General features: G+C 33.6%; 1 pseudogene; it reads right to left on the bottom strand.

Annotated features, from left to right (window-relative positions):
- Nucleotides 1-8,001: 8,001 nt before the first annotated feature.
- Nucleotides 8,002-9,218, bottom strand: LOC128040547 (BURP domain-containing protein BNM2A-like; annotated as a pseudogene).
- Between the last annotated feature and the right edge of the window lie 15,347 nt (nucleotides 9,219-24,565).

The raw sequence follows: 24,565 nt of genomic DNA, 5'->3' as shown, positions 1-24,565 counted from the left end.
ATAACGACGGTTGTTCTGCAGGAGCTTTAGCCAATTGTCGAATCTTTTGATCCATAAGTTGATGTGCTAGATTCAGGTTTTCATTAACCCTAGCGTTAAACATTTTTTTTGGTGGATCGACTCCTATTCTTTCATTCTCTAGTGTTCAAGTAGGGTTTTCATTAACCTTAGACTCAACTTCATCGCGTGCTTTTATTTCTGGCGGTCTATTACTTTGAGTCCCTACCACCCCTAACTGCTTTTTACGTAGCTTTATTTCCTTACGATTAGCTCTCGCAGTCTTCTTTGTCTCTGAATCAAACGTAAGAATACCTGTAGTAGATCTGGTCATAAGAAACAAAAGAAACAAGATTAGTACGTTACTAGTCCCCGACAACGGCGCCAAAATTGGATGCGTTGTTGAAAGCACCAAAAATATCTTATCCCTATAAAATAACGAAAAGAATAGTATAAAAGAAGTAGGGTCAAATCCTCAGGGACTGGACTTGCACAAGTTCATGTTCCTCAAGATCCCAGGTAGAGTCGTGCCCAAGAAAAATGGCGTACCTAGAAAAAAATAAAAAATACAGAAATAAAAGTTTGGTTGAATTGAGATTGCGTAAATTGAAATTGAAATTGTAAAAATAAACAAAGTTGAGAAAAGAGAGTTTTTTTTTATGGAGAGATTCCAGCCTCCGATTATCTCGATCCTCCTTGGGTTCAATCCTAGGCTTTTAGGTGATCCTTCTTAAATAGAATAAGCCATTTATAGTGGAAGAGGACGCCTACGACCACCAGCTCCACTTAGATTTTAGACTTACGATTTAGAGGAACCTGGCTCTAGCCAACCGTCGCTTTTGTGGGACCGTTTTACACTAGATCATCACTTCTTAATGGCAAATGCCTCGCCATCTTGTGTTTTGGTCTCGACAACCCTTGGCCCAGTAAGCTAACGAATCGACTATGCAACCTTCCCAAAACATACAAAGCGGCCGCCTTTGCACAAGATGAAAAGATCACTTTTGAAGGGACATGAACGAAAGCGTCAGTCATGTAGTACGGAGAAACAATGAATACTCATTAAGAAGGCTAAGTGCGGATTCTAAGCCTTATGACCCTTTTTTGGGGAATCTCGACAATTTTTGGCTAGATGAGTTTAGTGGCTCATGCTTTTTGGGAAAAAAAGAAATAACTTTAATAAAATAGAATTTTATTGAAAAATAAAAGGAACAAAAAGCTAAAGCTTTTTGGGAGAAGGAGTTTTTCCAGAAAAGATGAGCGCAATTTGTGTCACTCTTTCCCCTATTTATAGGACTCAGAAAACCTAGTTTATTCCTATCTAAATTCTAAAAGATAAATAAAGATAAAAGCTAAAATTAAATCTAAATAATAATCTTAACAATAATCCTAATATAATTAAAATTTAAATAGAGTCTTGTGTTTATAAATCTCTTCTTTGAACTGTTGCCCCCAAGTCTTCCACATTATGCATTTTTGGCACCACTTCTTTTATCTTCCAATTTACGCTTTTTGCCCCTAAATTTCCTTTTTCCTTCAATTTAGTCCCTACAAGATAAAAAACCATAAATAGCTCAAATTAGTAGGATCATACTCAAAATAAATATGTAATTAATACATAAAAATATGTCATTCCAGAGTATTATCTGGAGATTACCAATGAGTGGAGGGTGGGATTAGTAGCAAAGAGGCAACCTCAACCTAGCAGGAATGTTTACAAGACATTAGAAGGAGTGAGGGAAAGGGTTGTGCACATACATATATAGTATAGAATAAACCAGTTGCTTAAGGCTAAAAATTTTATATTTTTGTATGTAATTGTTATTTTAAAATTTTAAAGGGATTAAATTTAAAAAATTATCTTTGGGAAGGTTAAAGTGCATTCTTACCATTAAACTCATTTATAATTTTAAAAACTTAAAGGGATTAAAATGATAATTTGCTATTTTGGGGTCAGGGCCCTTACTTGCTCCCTTGATGTCGTCCCTACCTAGATTATGAACTAGTTATTATGAACAAGTTTAAGTTGCTATTAAGCAAGTGAAAGTTGAAACTAGTATACATGCTTGAGACTTGTATAACCCCTCCTCAACTCTTAAATAAGAAGATAATGCGCTTCAACGCATTTGAACCCATGATCTCTTGTATTGGCAACAATGTCGATGCCAATCGAACTAAAACTTAATTGATAAAGTATTATTTTTTTTATCATTATAATTTTGGAGAAAACATTAACAATGTTTAAACCTATATCATCTAGATAATAAAAATGTAACTATTTTTAAATAAATTTAGAGAAATTAAAAGGTAAAATTAAGCAACCTTGATTCGCTAAATACAACAATCTATTTATTTCAAAAGCATTTTAATAGGCTAGAAGATTTACTTTTAATCTTTGTCTCAAAAAGAGATTTGCTTTTAACCTAACAAGTAATTAACATGATCGTGTCGTGTATATGTGATTATTCTTCACTCATTCGGTGGTTCATCTTTAATATGCATTCACCCAAAAGTGCTTTCCATATATGATTTTTCTTTTATTGAAACCAAATAATTAAACACATGTTCGTAATCGGAAGATTTATTATTATTATTATTATTATTATTATTATTATTATCATTATTATATTTGTTAGGATAATTATCATTATCAACTCAAAGCTCGAATAGATTTGGACTGGACCATAATGAGCTCGTAGGATCGGCTCGCAGATCAAGCTCGTCATCTTACGAGGTAACATGTGTATAAGACCTTATAAACACGTGTTGAGTGTAGAGTAATATACGTGTTTATATGCATGAAGTCTACCTAACATGTCATATCATGTCAATAAATAATATCTATATCATATAAATATATAGATATCGCTACCCAAGGAGATAAAAAAAAACACTCAACATTATTATTATTATTATTTAAAGGTGTAGAATTATTATGTATAGGGTTTAACAATATTGTACCTGAGGGGTTGCTTACAGAATTATCGCTTATGCTTGGGGTAAGACTGTTGAGCTTGCCGCATTACGGCATTACCTAATGAGTCTAAAGGAGAATGGGATTCTAGGAAAGAAAGTCAAAGATTTCTTTTGCAGAAATAGCATACCCAGAGGATAAACCTAACTCGGGTACGACTTATATTTCCAAGAAGGAGAATTACACTAAAAGACTTAATCGATAATTGCTAAAATAGGACAGCAGAGGATAAAAACTTAATCGATAATTACAAGTGAAATCGAGAAAGAATAAGGATGTAAACATATTAGTATAACAACCTCACTTTTGCATCTAAATATGAATCACTCTCGGAAGTTCAAGATAAGTCAAAAGTCTTCAAGATATGTTACCAAATTATCCGACTCAGTCTCCTTAAATCGAAGAATCTAATTGTTTATCTAATTCGATTCAATCTCCAAGATAACTTTTTTCAAAGGGATCGATCTTCAAATATGTATCAACATACGTCAAAGTTATCAGCAAACATTGTACCTAACTGCTTTGTTTTAAAATGTTGTTAATACTAAATAAGACAGTTATATGATTTATGTAATGCCAGATTCAATTGACATTGCTCATAGCATTACTCATCTAATTGCCTCAACCACTGTGGTGATAAATTATTTAATTTATGACTGCCTAAACTCACTTTCTTTCTTTTCACACCCTACTCAACCCCATGATCATTAAATTCTCCCTATCATTAGTGATTTAGTAGGTAGGCCTACAACATCCATCGGATGGTCTTCACTAAGACCCTTTAGGTGTATGTTTGGGGTTGATTTAGGTGTGTTTGTTGTTATGTTTTGATGTTTTCATTGAGACTTCAATAAAATTTTATATCTTTGCTGAGGAAAAAAAAAATCAATGGCCTGCCCTCCCAAGAGTCATTAGTTGGACTATCGTAGCTAATTTCCACCTCCTTGGGTGACACAAGCAAGCAGGTGTTGCTTTTAGGCTTCCAATCCTACTTGCCCAAATGGGTAAAATAAGGGAATTTGGGATTTCTAATTAATTTTGAACTCAATAATATTTTGACTCTATTAAAAATGCATGTGTAGTTTTATTCCAAATTATTAAAATTTATTATCTCTTAATTCAATTTTACTCTAGATCAATTATTTAATTTAAAATAAATATTTAGTCAATTAAATAATAATTAAAACATAATTTAGTACCTTAATTTGTTGCTTTTTTTCTAATGCTGTACTTATGTTTATGTCGAATGTGATTTTTGTATTTGACAAAAGTTAATACATTTTTAACAATTTTAGTATTTGATTTGAGTTTTAGGGTTGATTTCATAAAAATCATTATTAGCTAATAATATTAGCAATTAACTTTAAAAAAATCAACTCTAAAACCTGAATTAAATCACAATTATCGGGCTACGTTTGACAAATTAAATGCAAAATTAAACAAATTTCATAGTTATACTAAATTTATTCTATTAACAAATCAAGAAAATTTCAAACCTAATAATATTAACAATTAATTTTCATCAAATCAACCCTAAAACTCGAATTAAATACTAAAAAATTAACACTATTACTTTTGGACACAAAAATATATAACTTTTATCAAATATAAATACTAAATTAAGCAAAAAATAAAACAAATACCATATTAAAAATATCAAATTTAAATACGAAATGATATATAACTCCATTAAAAACTAATGATATTAAACTTAAATCAACCATGAAATCGAAAAGAAGATATTATTACAATATGTAAATTTAATAATTTTGCACAAACATTCACGTTTTTATACCACTCCACCCCCAATTTAAATGATCCACTAAGGTTGAATTCTGATTATTTAGAAATTAGAATAGGTTTGTCTCTAAATATAATATTATTTAAAAGTGTTGTGAAAGTTTTTGTACTAAAAGTCAGATAATCTTTCACTCTCAATTTAAAAAATGGACAAGTTAGTCCATGTACGTTAGATCAAAGAATAGTCATTCTGTTAAAAATTGGTCATTGTACGTCAGCATTAGGTACAAGTGGCACGCCACATATAACTGTTTGATTATCTTGCAAGTCACGCCAATTCTTAATAGTAAAGATAAATTGATTTTTCAATAAAAATGACAAATGAATTTATCATATAGAGATTAATTTGCCCATTTTTTAAGTAAATGAGATAATTTTTTTTTGGTAAATAAAATAGCATTAAGCAATTACAAAAGCAACCAGGAAATCAAAAACCCATAATATCATTTTGAACTAGCTCCCACATAAAATGTGGGGTTTTTTAAACACCTAGTTACCTGTGAAACCTGTGGCAGCATGCTTGGCTATGAAATCCGCAACTGTCTTATGAGCTCTAGGAATATGATGGATACGAATCCTCTAATTCCTTTATATCAATTTATAAATACCTCATAGTTTCATAAAATGACTATCAAGAACTTCTCCGACTAAAATTATTTCTACCAAAATGACATTATCATATTCAAAAAACAAAATAAAATTTAACTCCATATAAAGAAACCTTTATAATATTTTTACTATAATATTATTATATTAACATTCAATCAACTGACTTGTTAAATTAATGTCATCAAATCTAACATCTGACCCCAAATCGATTGTAATATGGTGGATATTTGTCCTACATGGGTTTTTTTTTGTTGTGACAAGCACTTAGATTCTGAAATTCATGCTGCATGGTAAGTCGATTATGCTTGATATTCATGTCTCGTGATAATTGCAATTTAGATAAAATAAATGCTAGTAAGGCACAATATTATTTAATGAATATAACCTTTTAAATTCAGAATTAAATTTTAAAGATTTAGTAAAATTTTTAAAAGTTTAGTGAGAATTTTTTAAAAAGAATTTGGGACTTTAATTAAAATTTTTAAAAGTTTAGTGAGATTAAAGAAAATTTTCGAAAAATCTAAGAGGGTTTAATTAAAATTTTAAAAAATTTCAAGAGAGAAATGAATTTTCTAAAAATTTTGAGGGCTTCATTAAAATTTTCTAAAAAGGGAGAAATATTAAAAATTTCTGCCACCATTAATTGTCAGCCTCTGCTTTCCGCCAAGTTCTCCACCTGAAAACTTAAGCTTCATTTTCTTGAAAAACACTCAAGAAAACATGTTTACTTAGAAATTTCAAAAATGGTTTTTTGAAAATGAAAAAAGATGTGAAAATTAGAAAACAATAAAATGTTATTTTTACTTTTTTCACTGAAAATACTTTGCAAAAATAAAAATGATAAAATCAAAGGTTTTTAGATCTAAATCAATTAGCACCGACTCAAACTCATATAAACGTAAAAAAAAAAAAAAAGTTCTTTCTTTTCAACCACTTTTCAGATATTAAATATGGTACCCTAGTTTGAAACTATATAAATGCATATTTTTTTTATTTTACTTCTAGTGATAAAAATAGGTACCAAGTTACTTGTCTACTTATAAAATGAACTCTTTGAAATAGGTTTTAATGAACAGATTAAATTTGAGTTTGGATGGGCGGTGCGTTTACCTGCGGTTAGTATAAAAACAGCAGTGGCGGTGAGATTAGACACTGTAACGATACTGTAGCATGAGACAAAAAATAAACTAAACGTACTGCACCGCACCCAATCGCCCATCCAAACCCACCCTAAGTGAAAACTTCAATACGTTTAACCTATTCAAGTCTCACATCTATAAGCATTTTTGGGGTTGATATAAAGATAAATTACAATCGTAATTCCCACCAAAATATCCACTAATACAAGACGACCAATATCCTAGTAAGTTCTAAGATAATTCAAAGATCTTTAAACTATAGCTTCAAAATATTCAAACCAACCTCCATGAAACAAGGATTTGATTTACTTGATTTGGATCAATCCAATCTTCAAAACCTTGTTCTTCTGTAATGTCGATATTTATTTATGGGCCAACATACGTCTACAACATCAATTAAGCCATGGGCTAACTATTTTAATTCAAAATATTGTCAACCCCTAATAAGACAAGTAATGAAACTTCACCCAAGGTCATTAAAGTATTATTAAGTTTACGTTTTGGTCACTTAACTTCAAAAAAGTTACAAAATGGTTATTGAATTATTCGAAAATTTTCATTTAAGTCACTAGGTTAAATAGCTTTAGACATCACAAATTTAGGAACCAAAATCCAAACAGCTTTCTTCTTCGATCTCTGACACTGACAATCTAATTGACTTAGATCTAAGGCATGTTTTTCTTCTTGCCAATGGGTATTGACCCATTGTACCGATCGTCAAATCGTTGCTTAGAGCTCACTAGCCTGGTTAAAAAAAAAAAACTTAACAACCCCATGACTTAAATAAAAACTTTTTTAGTGACTTAATTGAAAACTTTTAAATAGTTCAATGACCATTTTGTAACTTTTTAAAGTTGAGTGATCAAAAAATAAAATTTCTAATAGTTTCGTGACCTTGAATGTAGTTTACCCTTATTTTTATTTTATTAAAATACTCCAACAACCTGCTAGCATTGAACTTAATTAAGAAATAGTAGATTATTGTCAAGATTTTGAACCACCAATTAATTTAACCGAGAAATGATTGTATGAAACAAATATGTCACATAATCTTGTATCCCTTACAAATTATTTAATGTCATTTCAACATTTTTTTATATTATTGACACATCATTTTAGTAATTTTTTAAACCTAAACCCTGAACCTAGGTTCAGGGTCCTAGGTCCATGGTCCAAGGTCAAGAGTTCGGTGCGCAAGGTTGCAGGGTCTAAGGTTTAGGATTTCAGAGTCTAGGGTTCAAGATCTAAAGTTTAAGTTAAAAAAATTACCAAAATAATATGTCAGTTACATTAAAAAAATGTTAAAATATCATTAAATAATTGATAAGGTATACAAAATAAGGTGGGGTATATGTTTGATGCAATCCTTTACAGATAACACCATATTATTCAAAACTCATCAAAGTATTTTTTTTTTCTTCTAAATGGTTTTCCTCTCTTAAATTACTAATTCATTACTGAAATTTCCTTATTTTTACTCGATTTACCAGGAATCTTTTCTTCATAGAACATTGATTTCGTTACCATTAGAACAACATCCATAGATATAACCAGACATCAAACATTATTATTTATGACAACCCAAGTCTCGTATCCTAGGAAAGACAATTACTACAAATTCAAGGGTCTGGAACCAGAACGAAGTTATCCGCCGGGAAGAAATGGCAGACACCGGGCGTTCCTGGCTCAATCCCCAACACACGAAACGACACGTGGTTACGGTTCCATTGCGTAGTATCCTTGTGACAAACAGCCACCGCGGTCACCTTATCTCCGTTCTCACCGTCCAATGATACCTTAAACACCCTGTTTTCAGTCACTTGGCTATGGCAATACAGGATAGCATAAGGGTAAGGCACGGTGTGACAAGCCACCATCATCGGAGCTGGTATCTCTTCTGGTGTTGTTAAAACAGTATAGTTTTGGAAAAGGGTGCTTGACTTGGTAAGATGCTCCGTTGCGAGGGTCTTGAAACGAGTGTTGGATCCGAAGATACTGCTCGCAAATTCAAGCATGGATTCTAAAGAAGTAGCGCAGAATTTGGTCTCCCCTTTGATTGCTTGACTTTCGCATTCTCTAAGTGTAGCTTCCATTGCTTTAGCCTGCGGAGAGTCTCGCGAGAGAGAATAATCGAAGCAGGTTAGGGAGTTCTTTCAATGAGAAAGCAATGGAGTCGGCTTCTTGTCTAGGCAAAACCGAGGGATTTTGAGGAGTCTTTCTTACGAAAATAGATCGGCAATGAGTTCCCAACTTTGAGATCTTTCAAGGTGAAAAACACCATCACTGATAGATCCATGTGATCCATGCGGGATAATGGATCTACCCTTGATTGAACTGTAGTGCCATCATCTTCAGTTTGCCGATCATGATCCATGCTATGGAGTCTCAGAACACTGTTCCCTTTGGAGATTAAATCATCAGCCGTTTCCTCGGTTCCACTTCCATCGCCATGCTGCAAAAAGGTCAACTGAATAAGTTCTAAACATAAAACATCTGAAACTCCTTAAGTTTTAATGGATAAATATATTACCATGACAAGTAGGAGAAGAAGAAGGAGATGAAAGCTGAAAGAAACAGATTTCATGCTCATTCTTGTCTACAAATTTCTTCCACTTTAAGTCAAAGACGAAATGGAGATGGATATATAAAATTCAGACCATATGGTTCGTAACTAGTGATCAACCCAATGCTAGGAAAATCTTAACGGGTAGTACCTATTAAAATTTTTTTATTTTTAATAAATTAATATATACTTTATCATTTATAAATTAATTAAGTTGTAATTTTTGACCAAAATCCTTACGTACTCCGCCTTTGTCCCATTTATAGAGTTTAAAGCATAATTGAGTTGAGGCGTACAGTTTATCTTAAAACATTAATCATACATTAAAAACAAAGAATTTCATGTTATGAGAGTCATTTGCTTCGTATTTTAATATATATATATATATATATATGAAATACTTAAGAGTAGATGTCAAGCTGAGCTAATTTGATTGGCCATAGAAAATCGTGAATCATGCTGCATCTCAAATAAAAATATACTTATAATCACTGTTTAATAAATTGAAAAGTGTTAAATAAATTAAGTACGAAATATGATTGATTTGTTTGATAAATGTAGTTTTAAAATTTAAAATGAAAATATTTTTAAAAATATGTTAAACAAAATAATATAAAAATTAAAAATTCTACATTAAGGGGGATTGATAAACTAAAATCATCGTCTTTCGCTGAAGATTTCGAACCAGGACCTAACTTGCTGGTCTTAAAGGACACAGAAAGCGAAACAGAAGTACCATTGGCTTAGACCCACATCTTCCAATACTTTCGTCGTCAGATTTGAGTGTTGTACTCTTGTGTGTGAAGCAGCATTTTTATAAAAATAACCTTTTTTTATTAATTACAAAAATAACTTATTTTTTAATTAATTACGTAAATAATCTGAAATAAATAATGAGTATAATTAGTGCCAATGGAATTGGCGTGATCCTACCACGTCAGCCAATGATTGACCAGTAGAATTAAAAAACAATTATTTTAGGTGGTGCCAATGTATCTAGCTCACCCGTATAAATACCCGTATTTCATAAAAGACAAAAAAAAAATTGAGTGATGCCAAATAGATTGGCGTTACCATGCCAACTTTTTGATGGTGCCAATTAGGTTGGCGTCATCTATCCTCAACCTTTACTTCTCCGTCATTGATCCATAATAATAAAATATTATAGTTTAATCAAAATTAAATTATAAATTTTAAAATGTTAAAAAATAAATTTATCATTTTTAATTTTTTATTTCATCATTTTTTAAAGGATTCTAAACATTTTTTTAATATCAAAGTTTAACGTTACCATAAATTATAAATTTTCAATTTTGAGGATCAAAATCCTTACCTACTCCTCCTTTGCCCTTTTATAGAGTTTAAAGCTTAATTCAGTTGAGGCGTACAATTTATCTTAAAAAAATAAAATCAAATAAAATTTTCATTTGAATTTCAGAAATTTATATAAAATAAAATGAAAGAACCATTTTGATTATGTGCAAAATTGGTTGCATTTTGTAAAATGTCAAATCAAACAGTGGAACATTAATTATTGAGTAAAGCCAAAATGCATGCCTACCATATTATATTTCCACCTATGCATTTTTTCTATTTATACTTTAAGGTTTAATGTTGATTTTTGCTTTTAAATTATATTATTTTTGTTATAAAATAAAGAGAAGTATAGAATAAATAAGACAAAAGAACACAAAAAATAAAATGATAATTCAACTTTCACTTGAGATATCTAAAAAACTTGTCCATGCCCTCCATTTATAAGGTCTCAATTACCATAGGTTATAAAACTCTAATAAATATAATTTAAGGTACCCTTTAAATTTTTAGGGGTTACAAGAGTTCCAACAAAATGAATTCTTGGGGGTTATGGGAGATATATGGACATTCATTTTACAACACTCCCTCTTGGATGTCCATAAATGAAAAATGTGTCTTGTTAAAACCTTCTCAGGGAAAACCCTGTGGGATAAAAACCTAATGAAAGAAAAAGAGTACACAATCTCCTTTTACAAGTTGCCTCGTTAAAAAACCTTTACCAGGAAAACTCTATGGGACAAAACATTGGTTAAAGGAAAAGAGTGCAACGTGTTTTTGACTTTCCCTAAAGACAATATAACATTACATCTTTGAGTCGACTTATTCCAATCTCATGTAGTAGTATTTGAAACGTTGAATTTGTCAATGCCTTGATAAGAAAATCTACTAAATTATCACTAGAACGAATTTGTTAAACTTCTCTATCACATTCCTTTTCAAGATCATGGTTGAAGAATAATTTTTGTGAAATATGTTTCGTTCTGTCACATTTGATGTAACTACCTTTCAATTGAGCTATATGTTGCATTATCTTCGTATAAGATAGTTGATATTGTTGGATATGGTGCCCTGAGTGTAGTATATTCGTTTGTAAAACTTGTAATTTTTCAAAAGATTAATTAAAAAATTCATTGATTACATTAATATACTTTGTATAATTGTTCTCACATGGTTTTTGCACGCAAAGCAAAATGGAAGCAAATGTTGTTCATTGGTTGTCTAAATATTTAACTAATATTAAACGGTATTACATGATCGAATTGTAGTATAGAAAGACAATTTGTATTACTAAACGAATTTAAACATGTCCTTAGTCTAATCGAAAATGAGCAAATCGATTGAAAGACTAATATGTTTTCTATCAACTCCAATTTGAGAGATGTCTTGTCTTGGGCATCGGAGCAGATGACTCCTAAAAGATAGAGACATAAATGTGATTGACTAGACTGACAGTACATTGGATAAGACCCAAGCAGAATAGATCTTGAATCTATTTATAGATTTTTTCACTTGAGACTTTCATAGTGTGGCATACCTAAATTCTGAGTGGATGGCGGGGTATGTATGTGTGACTCGTACACTTTGATGTAAGTAAAAAGCTGAGTTCAAATAGATAAAAAGAACCAAAAACTGGTGCGTTGGACGTACGACTTCTATAGTACGTAGTGTCATTCACAACAATAAAATTCATAGCCCAAAACATGAGTAAATGATATTCTCTCATTGACATTACATGGTTGATGAAAAGTAAATGTGGCCACGGATCATTTGTTTTTGTGATGAATGACTTGACCACTATTTGATAGTAATTAACTTTTCATAAAGGAAGATATAATAATTAACATAAGATAAAATAAAATGAATCAACCATTTTAATCATGTGCAAAATTAGTTGCATTTTTATAAAATGTCAAATCAAACAGTGGAACATTAATTATTGAGTAAAGCTAAAATGCATACCTAATTGATTTAATGTTATATTTCCACCTATGCATTGCCTTCTATTTATGTTTTAAGGTTTAATGTTGATTTTGCTTTTAAATTATATTAAATTTTTTATTAAAAAAGATAGTATGAAATTGTGATATTTTATTTCTTTTTTTTATTATGCTTGAATTATCATTCTTTTAATTTATTTTTTCATCAAGTAACATGTTAATAATTTAAGTATTAAAATAAAAATAAATATAATTCAAAAAAGAAGAAGGAAAAAGCGAAAATTTTCGTGAATTCCTTTAAATAAGCTTTCAAATAAGTACAAGGAAGTTGATATTTAGCCATTAAAGTTTTTGCTATCTGTAAATATGTAAAATTGTTCAAATTCTATATCAAATGCTTACAAACTATTTATAGATTATAGTTAACCCTTTAAAACAAAAAAAAACTGAAAATATTAAAATCTAATAATAGCCATAAACCAATGACTCTTGACCTTTCATTCCCCTAAATAAAAAACTATTAATTTAAGCCCATTAAAAAAACAGAACTCTTGACCTTTCATTTAACATAACTCTTGACTTTTCATTGAAGTTTATTCAACAAAACTCCCCTGTAAACTTAAATGCTTCTGCCATCCTTCATGTCGATTAATTTATTGTAGTTGCCGAAGAGTACCATCGGTAGCGGTTTTGTGAAGATATTCGCGACTTGGTCCCAACTTGCCACATGCACTAATTTCACACTTCCTTCCTTTACATGATCTCGGATGAAATGAAAACGAATGTCAATGTGTTTGCTTCTCTCATGATTCACTGGGTTCTTTGCCAACTCAATCGTTGATTTATTGTCAACTCGTATCTCAGTTACACCGAGTTGTTGTTGCTCTAACTCGCCCAACAAATTTCTGAGCCATATAGCATGACACACACACCAAGATGCTGCCACATATTTAGCTTCACATGTCGAGAGTGTCACGATTGGTTGCTTCTTTGAAAGCCTAGTAAATGTTGTTTTACCCATAAAGAACACATATCCGGATGTACTTTTCCGATCGTCTAAGTCTCCGCACCAATCACTATCGGAATACCCAATCAACTTGTAATCTTCCATATGTGAATAGAATAACCCGAGTGACACCGTTCCTTGAATGTACCGTAGGACTCGCTTCAACGCCTTCCAATGTGAATAAACTGGCTCCTCTATGAACCGACTTACAATACCAACACTTAGCGAAATGTCAGACCTTGTGCAAGTGAGATAGCGAAGGCTTCCCACCAAACTCCGGTATTTGCTCGTGTCGACTCGTTCTCCTCCATCAAATTTCGAGAGTTTTACACATGGTTCCATTGGTGTTGGTACCGGGTTGCAATGTGCCATCTTATACTTCTTCAAAATTTCCTTTGCATATGCCTCCTGTGACACAAAAATACCGTCTCTTCTTATCTAACCTCCAAACCAAGGAAATACTTTATTAAACCCAAATCTGTTATCTCAAATTCTTGTGTCATTTTGCTCTTAAAATCTAGTATCATCTCACCATTGTTCCCCATAAAAATGAGGTCATCGACATAAAGAGCAACAAATAACATATTACCTCCATTCTTCTTCACGTAGAGGGCATGTTCATAAGGACATTGTTTGAACCCGTTCTTCTTGAAGTATGTATTGATACGAGTATTCCATACCCGCGGTGCTTGCTTCAACCCGTAAAGTGTCTTCTTCAATTTCAGCACCTTCTTCTCTTTTCTATTTTTCATGTACTCGAGTGGTTGTTCGATGTAGACTTCTTCTTCGAGCACACCATTCAAGAATACCGACTTGACATCCATTTGAAATATCGACCATTTAAATTGAGCCGCTTGTGCAAAGAGCAATACTTCGTCATAATCGATCCCCCTCCTTTTGCTTACATCCCTTTGCAACAAGTCATGCCTTGTACCATTCTAAATTGCCTTGAGCATTCATCTTTGTTTTGAACACCAACTTCACACCAATGGGCTGACTTCCTTTCGGTAATTCCGTTAACTCCTATATGTTGTTGCAATCAATTGCTTTAATCTCTTCGTCCATAGCAGTTTGCCACTTATTGTCTCGCATCGCCTCTTCAAAACTTATATTCTCGGAATCTGCCAAAAGACATACAATATGTACCTCATTCGTTAAATCATACAAATCTTGCAAACTTCACATTTTGGATTGTTGCGGTTCATCTTCATCATCGGTAGTTTCAGAATTTGTCGGTATGATTGTTGGTGTAGCGATTGATGATCCTCCATATTTGATAATAACCTCTGTTAGTTATTCCAATCCCACTCACTTGCTTCATTGAATCGTACATCATGACTTACCACAACCTTTTTACTTATCGGGTCGAGTAGCTTGTATCCTTTTGTTTTCTCATCATACCCAATAAATATAAACCTTTTGCTTTTGTCTTCGAGCTTCGTTCTTCGCTGATCCGGCACATGTGCATAGGCCTCACTACCGAATATTTTGAGATGAGAAACTGATGGTTTTTGTCCGCTCCAAGCCTCTTGTGGTGTTTGATCATCCAACTTCGCATGTGGATGTCGATTTTGCACATAGATGGCACATTGCACAGCTTCCGCCCAAAATTCCTTCAGCATCTTCTTGCTCTTGAGCATTGATCGAACATGTCAAGAACAGTCCGGTTCTTCCTCTCGGTCACACCATTTTGTTGGGGAGAGTATGGTGCGGTTAGGAATCGTCTTATGCCTTGCTCCTCACAATACTTCATGAAAGCCGTTGAAGTATACTCGCCACCTCTATCAGATCGTACAGATTTGATGTGTCTATCAGTTGCTTTTTCCACCATCACTTTAAACTTCTTGAACACCTCGAATGCCACAGATTTTTCTTTAAGAAAATAAACCCAAGTTTTTCGTGAGAAATCATCGATAAAAGAAATGAAATACCTTTTACCGCTAAAAGATTCAGGGGTGATTGGTCCACATATGTCGGTATGAATCAATTCAAGAAGTTGTTTAGCCCGATATTCTGCTTTCTTTTGAAACGAAATTCTCGCATGCTTGCCAAGCACACATTCTTCACAAAAGTTTTCCTCATAGTCTATGTCTGGTAGCCCATACACCATGTTCTTCTTCGCTAACTCGTTTAGACCACCATAATATAGGTGGCCAAAACAGAGATGCCCCAGCGACGCCTTGTCTTCAACGTCGACTCGCAAACATTTTCCTCGAACACTTTTCAAATTCAACTTGTACATGCGATTTCTCTTCATTTCAACTAGAGCGATCAAACGCCCTTTCTTGTCTTTCAAGTGTAACACCCGATCTTTCATAAATACCGAATAACCTTTTTCCATGAGTTGCCCCATACTCAAAATGTTGCTCTTGAGGTCTGGTACGTAATACACATCTTGGATTGACCCAACTAACCCATCCTGTTGTAAATAACAAACGGTACATTGGCATTTTACCTCAACCTTCGACGTATCTCCAAATGACACATGTCCCGTTTCAACCTTTTGCATCTCTTTGAATAGGTGCTTGTGCCCGCACATATGGTTGCTTGCACCTATGTCAAGGTACCATACTATGTTGTTGTTGTTGTTGACTTCGTTGTGTGCCATCAAGAGAAAACTTTCTTTTGCCTCCTCATTTTCTGTTGTTAGGTTGGTTGTCTCTTCCACCTTTTTTGAGACACGATATTCTTTCGCGAAATGTCCCGCCTTACCACAATTATAACACTTATCAAAGTTACAATCCTTCGCATAGTGACCATATTTGCCACACTTGTAGCACTCGACATTGGAATAATTCGACCATCTACCTCTTCCACGACCACATCTTCTTCCACGCCAGTTTTGTTGGTTTGATTGCTCATTCTCCTCATAATTCCTTTCTTGACTGCGACCTTTTCCACCACGACCATTTCTTCGATCTCCACGACCATGGCCTCTACCTCGAAAGCTTTGAGAATAGAGAATCTTTTCATCTTTGAGTGATGCCTTGGTTTGAAGTGCTTGCTCGAATTTCTCCTCTTTCTTCTTCTTCTTACGTTGTTTATGTGCCTCGAGAGAACCGGTGAGTTCATCGACTGTAAGCATTGCTAGATCCTTTGACTCTTCTATGGCACATATGACATTCTCGAAACTGTCAGTTAATGATCTTAAAATCTTCTCTACAACCCGTGCATCGATTAACGCTTCTCCGTTTCGGTTGAGTTGGTTCACCATGGTTTGAACACGCGTGATGTAGTCGGAGACACCTTCCGATTCCTTCATCTTCATGCCTTCCAACTCGCCACGAAGAGTTTGAAGGTGGACTTGTTTAACTCGGTCGGCTCCTTTGTACACCTTTGCTAAAATGTCCCACGCTTCTTTTGAAGTTGTCGCATTTGCCACGCTTCTTTTGAAGTTGTCGCGCTTGCAATCTTCTCAAAGCCCGGCTCATCAACTGCTCGGAATAACATGTACAATGCCGCCTTATCTTTCGATCGCATTTCTTTCAATGCCTTGTTTTGAGCCGCCGTATATCCCGCAGTAGTTGTCGGTTCTACGAAACCTTCTTGGACCACCTCCCAACCATCTTGAAACTCGAGAAGAGCTTTCATTTGGATACTCCAATTCTCATAGTTCACCTTTGTTAGTCGAGGCAGCGACACATTACTGGTCACGCTCTCCATAGCTCAGATACCAAATTGTAAAATTGTTCACATTCTATATTAAATCCTTACAAACTATTTATAGATTATAGTTAACCCTTTAAAACAAAAAAACTGAAAATATTAAAATCTAATAATAGCCATAAACCAATGACTCTTGACCTTTCATTCTCCTAAATAAAAAACTACTAATTTAAACCCATTAAAAAAACATAACTCTTGACCTTTCATCCAACATAACTCTTGACTTTTCATTTAAGTTTATTCAACAAAATAAAGGTGTTATAGAAGTATTTGCAACAATTTATGTACACGTATATTTGCAAATTGTTCATATATCAACCAACTTAGTCACATTAGGCGTGTTTGGTTGAGTGGAAAAGTGAAAAGAGAATAAGTGACCATTTTCAATCGTAACGCATAAAAATCATTTCTCCCAAATTAAAATTATAAGAGAAGAGAAAATGAGATTGAGGTGTAAAATAATTCTACATTATGCATTTTTTTAAAGCTTCATTTTTCTCATTTTTTAACTTTATCAAGCAATAGATGCAAACAAAATTACTTTTTCTTTTGATTTAAGGATTAGGTTCAATTGGCATGAATATTATTACTAATGCAAGAGGACGTGTATTCGAATATGTTAAAGTGCATTATTTTACTATTCATTATTCGATTTAACAGTCATTTCGTCCGATGAATGATAAAATGGACCAAATTTCTTAAATTAATAATGCCATAATCAGTTATTGCCTTTATATTTGAAGAATTAATAATCCTATATGATAACAATTATTGCATAGAATGCGACAAAATCTGTCCTTTGCTCCAAATTTAACCAAATACGTAGATTACCAGCCGAGGTATAATATTATTTTACTACATAAATATGCAAATTAAGAATCACTGGTAAGATATATTATAATTTTAAGGAGAAAATACGAGTTCAAGTCTTAGAAATTTTATTATTGAAAGGGATAATTATAGATTTCCAAAAGATTAATCTTCATCTAGAATGTGTAATTGAGACAAACAATTTCCTCCTTCGATAATTTTGACCAAAAGTATCAAGCTAAGTTAAATGCGAAATTAGTTGTTTTTATAGTAGCATGTCAAATCAAAACATGAATAATTAAAGTTGAATATGCAAATTAACAATCACTGGTAAGATATATTATAATTTTAAGGAGAAAATACGAGTTCAAGTCTTAGAAATTTTATTATTGAAAGGGATAATTATAGATTTCTAAAAAGATTAATCTTCATGGATCATATTACAGCATCTAGAATGTGTAATTGAGACAAACAATTTCCTCCTTCGATAACTCAACAAGAGAATCAAGCTAAGTTAAATGCGAAATTAGTTGTTTTTATAGTAGCATGTCAAATCAAAACATGAATAATTAAAGTTGAATGAATCCAAAATGCATAACCTGGTTGAGGCAGTCGTCTCATATTTATAATTATAAATTCAACAATGATTTTAGGTGGGGGAATCATAACAAAGAAAACAAATAATTGAGATTTAAAAACAAAATCATTTCCCCATACTTGTAGAAAATTTATAAACCAGCTTGAATAAAATTTGGTTTTTATTTAGAATAAAAATTTTATTATCAAAAAATATTTTACTATTTATAAACTTGGTTTCAACCTGACTCAATTCAGGCTATTCAAATAGGCGCGGGTCAGTTAAACAGTATTCTTATAGCAATTGAGGTTATGGATTTTCAATTTATGAGGGAGAGTATGGGATCCGTACTAGTAGGCGAGAAAACCATCCGTTTGGTCGAATATGCTACCGATATTTTATTTTTTTTGCCTCTTATTTGAGATTAATACAAATAACTAAAATATCTTCCACTTTATATAATTATCAATCAAATAAAAAATTATTTTATCTATCAATTATTACATCTAATTTACCACTATATCAGTCAACTTTTTAATTTGTTTACTTTATAAAATTAAAATCAACCATAATAGCAAAAGTTGATGTACTAGAAAACAAGACATTACAATCAAATGAGTTGTTTATCTATCATATCATTGACCATTTTATTGAACAAACTTAAACCATTAGCTCTACACCTTAAATCATGAACCCCGGATCTCAAACCTTAAATCATACACACATAACCCTAAACCCTAACAATGACCTTGATCCCCAAACCTAAACTCGAAACTCCAAATCTTAAATCTCAAATCCTAAACTAGTTCAAGTTTGAGGGGTCATGTTTGGAGTTTAGGGTTCATGATTTTGAGTTTGTGGTTCAAATTCGAGGTCCACTATTCGAAATCAGGGTTTAAGTTCGAGGTTCAAGTTTAAGGTCGGGGTTCAAAGTTCAGGATAAAAAAATTACTAAAATTATGGAAAGAGGCCATGGATGATGTGTCGAAACCATTTTTTTGTAAAAGGGTCGACGTTGGTTTGAAAATGAAAAATAAAAACAGGAGTCGTCACCAATCCCTTTTTTATGAGGTGTGATCGGGTCACCTTGTAATAAACTATTTTCGTATATCAAAACAGATGATTTTGGTCTACGAAATTTTGAGAAATCGGGTTCGGGAGTCAGTTACACACGGGGAAGGGTTAGTACCCCCGAGGTGCTAAAAATTGGTACCGAGTTGATTACTTAATGTCTTAATGTCGAAAGTTGAAAATTCGAAAAAGAAATTTAAACTACAATCCTTTTTATTAATGTCAAAAAAAAACTCGAATAAACCGAAAAAAAGTTAAAGACTCATTCGTCTCAAGGTAATGAAATATCACATCCCGTAAGTTAGGACGCGATATTCGGGACTTTCGAGAATGAACTTGCCTTTAATTTTTATTGAAATTTTGTATTTTGAAATTTACAAGGATATTTTGCTATTTAGGTTTAACGAGAAAACTGAAACCTTGTAAGTTAGGGTACGGTTTCTCGAATTTCTAAAATGCAAAATATTTCTTTGTCTTGGAAAATTTTCTTTTATTTTTGGATTTTGAGTAAAAATGGACAAATTGCTTGAGAGATACACGTTTAATTCATTATGCTTTCAAAAAATCATTTGACACACAAAAGGAATCATACATGGCTATACAACACGCATTTAAATAACCGTGGCATAATATGCATAAAAAATACAAATATTTTGATATTTAAAAGTTCTAGTGTCCACATGCATGAATAATAGTTATGCAAGCAACAATATAATAATAACAATAATACAATAACAATAAATGTAATACAAATGGGTCTAAATTTTGAAACTATTTGAAAATAACAAATAAATAAATGATAGGATAAAATTGGAATGATAATGGCAAAAATAGAATAAACAAACCAAATTCTCAAAAAAAAGAATAAATAAACCAAAATAAAATTATTGTAATTTTGACCAAAAATATAAAAATAAGTAAATAAATAACCTTAAATGAAATATTAAATAAAACTGATTTTTTAAAAAAATATAAAAAAGAAGAAAATTCAGAGGTTTAATAGGTCGAGGATCAAATTGCAATCGGGCTAAAATTTCGGGGTCAAAATTGTAAATAAAAAAATAAGGTTGAAGGGACTGAACTCAAACGCGCTCAAATCGTGAGGGACTTCCAGGGAAATATTCCCCAGTCCTAAAGCGCGACGTTTTAGCCATGGAACATCACATGGTCTAAGGACCAGATTAAAACAAAAGCAAAAATACATGGCCAAAGTAAAAAAAAACTAAAAAAAAAGCACATTGAACACGCCGAAGAAGCGGGGGGCCGATTAATGCCTAGGCTCAAAACGACGCCGTTTAATGAGCCTATAAAAGTTAAAGTTCAGAAAAAAAATTCATTTTAACCTTATCTAAAAAAAAACCCCTCTTTCTCTCCTCTAAATCTGGCCAAGGTTTCCGGCCGTAGCACCGCCATGGCTCCGCTGCGGGCGGTGGTTGGAGCCACAAAAAGAATAGGGCTTTCAACCCCGTTTCAAAAGTCGATTGAAGGCCGAGCCTTCTTGGCCCAAAGGCCGGAGGAAAAGACCCCCAATGTCTTCTTTCTGTTCGATTCGGCGACCAGAAAAGGGGTTCCGGCGACGGGGCTGGTCAGGAGATCCCAGGTATTTCCCTTTTCTCTTTTTTTATTTGTTATTTTTTTTGTTAAAACTGATTTGTAAAAGAAGTGAATAAATAAGTAAATAAAAGAAAAAAGAAAACAGAAAAACAAGAAGAAAAATGATCAAATTTTTCAACCTCTTAAGATCTTTGTTCTGTTTTGATTAACTGATGTGCGTAAAAAAAAGTACAAGGATCCGATTTAGGCTTTTATAGCCCCTTTCAATAACTCATTTATTTCTCTTTTTTGTTTTTTTCCATTAACTATTATTATTGCCTGCATGCTTCTCTGCTATTGCATTCAATTTTGCAGGTGTTTCGAGGCCGACGATGGTGGCAGAGGCATGCGCGAGGAAGCTGGTAGAACATGCGGCGCTGGAGGCCCTGGCTAAGGTTTTTTTTTTTTGAAAAATTTTTAGTTTGTGGGTTGTTCTTATTTTGGGCTTGGGGTTTTAGTTTAGTTTGGGCTTGTAAAAGTTTTGGGCTTGTTGGGTTTGTATTGGGTTTTTATTTTTGTTTGTTTTTGTCTGGGCAAAATTGGCCCATAACATTATGTATGGAAAAAGGTTCATAAAATAATTTCTCCTCTTTAATACTAGATTAGAGAGTTTTAAGTAGAATTAGGTTATTATGTTTTTAATATATAATTATATATTGCATAGAAGGATTCTTGAAGAGGTTGGTCCTTAGAACAATTACAAACGTTGTTTCACATCAGAAAAGATCACATGCATTTTCAAAGAGTAATTAATCTTCTTCTTCAATTATTAATCTAGGGTTTCTCAAGGCGACTAACATCCCTCAGTTCAACTTTAGGTTGTCCAAAAGAAAAAGAAATTCTAGGTTACAAAAGAGATAAATCGTGGTGAATTGATAAAAGCAAACCTTGACGAACTGAATTCACCAAACTAGTTAAAAACCCACCCATTTGCTCAATATTGCTGCTGCCAGTAAGGGTTTCTCACTGTATTTTAACTTCAAAGTATTAGAGTATTATAGGTTGTTAGTTAGTTATGTATCCGGTGAAGGTTGTTACTCAATATGGAGCGGTTACTCATGCCTATAAATACTGAACATGTGTATTCAGAGGGAAAAGATTTTGGAATAAAAACAAACAAAAAAAGTTTTCCATTTTATATTTCTCTGTTTGGCTGGATATTTCTCTTTATTTTTACCAAATTCTTTCATGGTATCATTCGCCAGTTGATTCTGGTTTTGCTTAGTATGGCTTCCGTTGATTCTGAGTTTGGTGAACCTAGCTCCGGTGTGTTTGCTGCCGATCGTGTCACGAATGTCTTTCCTTGGCATAAAGTCATTAAACTTGATAAAGGTACTTATCTTCAATGGCGTAAACAGGTAAAATTGATAGTTGATGGTTATGGACTTACAGGCTTCTTAGATGGCACTATTGCTCCACCATCACGTTTCAATCTTCTACCCGATGGCTCGCGTGCTCCAAATCCGTGCTCGGTGTTCATGCAGCAAGATCGACTTCGGCGTCCGGCTTTTATCGACGATAAGCTCTTCTCATCAATCTTCCTTTGATGATACTTCCACGGCTTATGATGATGGAGTATGGTAGTTAATGCTTTTGCGGCGATCTGGCGCCAAGCGATCGAGACTTGACATGAGCTTCATTCTTTGAAGAAAGGTAACCTTTCTATTAAAACTTATGTTGCTAAGATTAAAGATCTCTGTGCTATGTTAGATGCGTCCGGTTCGCGTATTTCTGATGAAGAGAAGGTTGAAGTGGTGCTTGCGGGATTGCCGTCAGAATATGAGGCAGTCATCTCGTCTGTTTGATTGTCGACTGGTGTATTGCCGTTAAAGCGTGTGGTTGATGTGTTGGTTGATTGTGAGAATCGTCAAGTTCAGGTGTTACAGGAGGTCAATTTGAATGTAAATCTTGTTGAAAACGAGCCGTCGGTGGAAGGGGCTGGTCGTGGTGGTCAAGCGCCTGTTCGTGGTCGTGGCAGAGTCTTCAGATCTCGTGTGCAATGCCAAATCTGCAGTCGTTTCGGGCATGTGGCGCAAAAATGCTATTATCGTTATCACCGAGATTCGAATGAGTTCGGTGTTGAAGGTCCTAATTCCGGGGGGTTTGTGCACCATGGTGACGATCATTTTGTGGCTCCTCATCAGAAGAGTCAAAGAACTGTTTATGGTCAAGGGATTCAAGGAAGTTATGCAGGTCAACAACGGTATGGTGGTCAAAATGTGTGTGCTGGAATGCAAAATAGGCCATTGGCACGTGGGCCACAGGTGTCTCATGCTCAGCATGATTCTGGCCGAATGTGTTTAGATGTTTACAAGTCTAATGCGTGCAAATTTGGTTGTGATGATGGACAAGGCTATAGTGGCAACACGCCACATGGGTTTAATGATGTAAATGGACATTGAGGGCCGCATATTCAACATACATCACGTGGGTCTAATGTTAAAAATGTTCATTTTAATGATAGGCCGAATATTGTACCATCATCTAATTTTGTTCAAGTGGATCAAACTGATCCTGGCTCGCCTGAACCAATTTGTGATGGACTAGATTTTGGGGATTCAGGCCTTCGACTTACCAAATCGTGTGCTCGGGTTTATACTGGGTCCGAACAGTGTATTGGGCTTCTTCGGCTCGGGGACCTATGTGCGTCTGATTATTCTGAGTCGTCAGAATCTTGTTCACATGTTCATACTGCTCAACTTGGGTCTAGTACTGGTGGTGATGGTTCGTTTGTTCAGGTAGGCGGTAGAACTAGGCTAGTCATCATGTGTGTCGTGATGTGTCCGCTTTACGTGATGTCAAGCCATATTCAGGTACGTCATCTCTTTTAATGGGTGATGGTACTCCTGCGATAATTTCCTCAATTGGTACTGCTATTTTACCGACTAAGTCTAAGTAGTTACAATTGTCAAATGTTTTATGTGTGCTGCGTATACGGAAAAACCTCTTATCTGTCTCACAGTTTGCTCGTGATAATGGTGTGTTTTTTGAGTTTCACCCTACTCATTGTGTTATTAAGGATGCTGTGACTCGAGAGACATTGCTGATGGGCCACATTCGTGATGGACTATATCAATTTTCTGTGCTGGCGGTTTCTCATTTGTCCAATGTTGATCCATTTGTTGCTCATTCGCAAGTTCCTCGTTCCATTGATGATTGTTCTGTGTTTGCTTTATGGCATAATCGTTTAGGCCACCCGTCTGCGTCTGTGGTCAAGACTATTCTAAATAAATGTAATATTGTTTCAAATAGAAATGGATTTGATGGTGTATGTACTGCATGTCAAAAAGGGCGGTCACATAAGTTGCCTTTTTCACCTTCTACTACTAGTTATCAACCCTTTGAGTTAGTTGTATCTGATCTTTGGGGTCCCGCATCTGTTGCATGTGATAAAAAGAGATATTATGTTTCGTTTATTGACATGTGCACTAGGTTTACCTGGGTTTATCTTATACGTCAAAAAGCTCAAGCAATAGAGTGTTTCACTCAGTTTCAAAAGTTAATTG

Source organism: Gossypium raimondii, chromosome 4 (genome assembly GCF_025698545.1).
Source record: "Gossypium raimondii isolate GPD5lz chromosome 4, ASM2569854v1, whole genome shotgun sequence".
Lineage (NCBI taxonomy): Eukaryota > Viridiplantae > Streptophyta > Magnoliopsida > Malvales > Malvaceae > Gossypium > Gossypium raimondii.
This window is presented reverse-complemented; position numbering and strand designations above follow the sequence as displayed.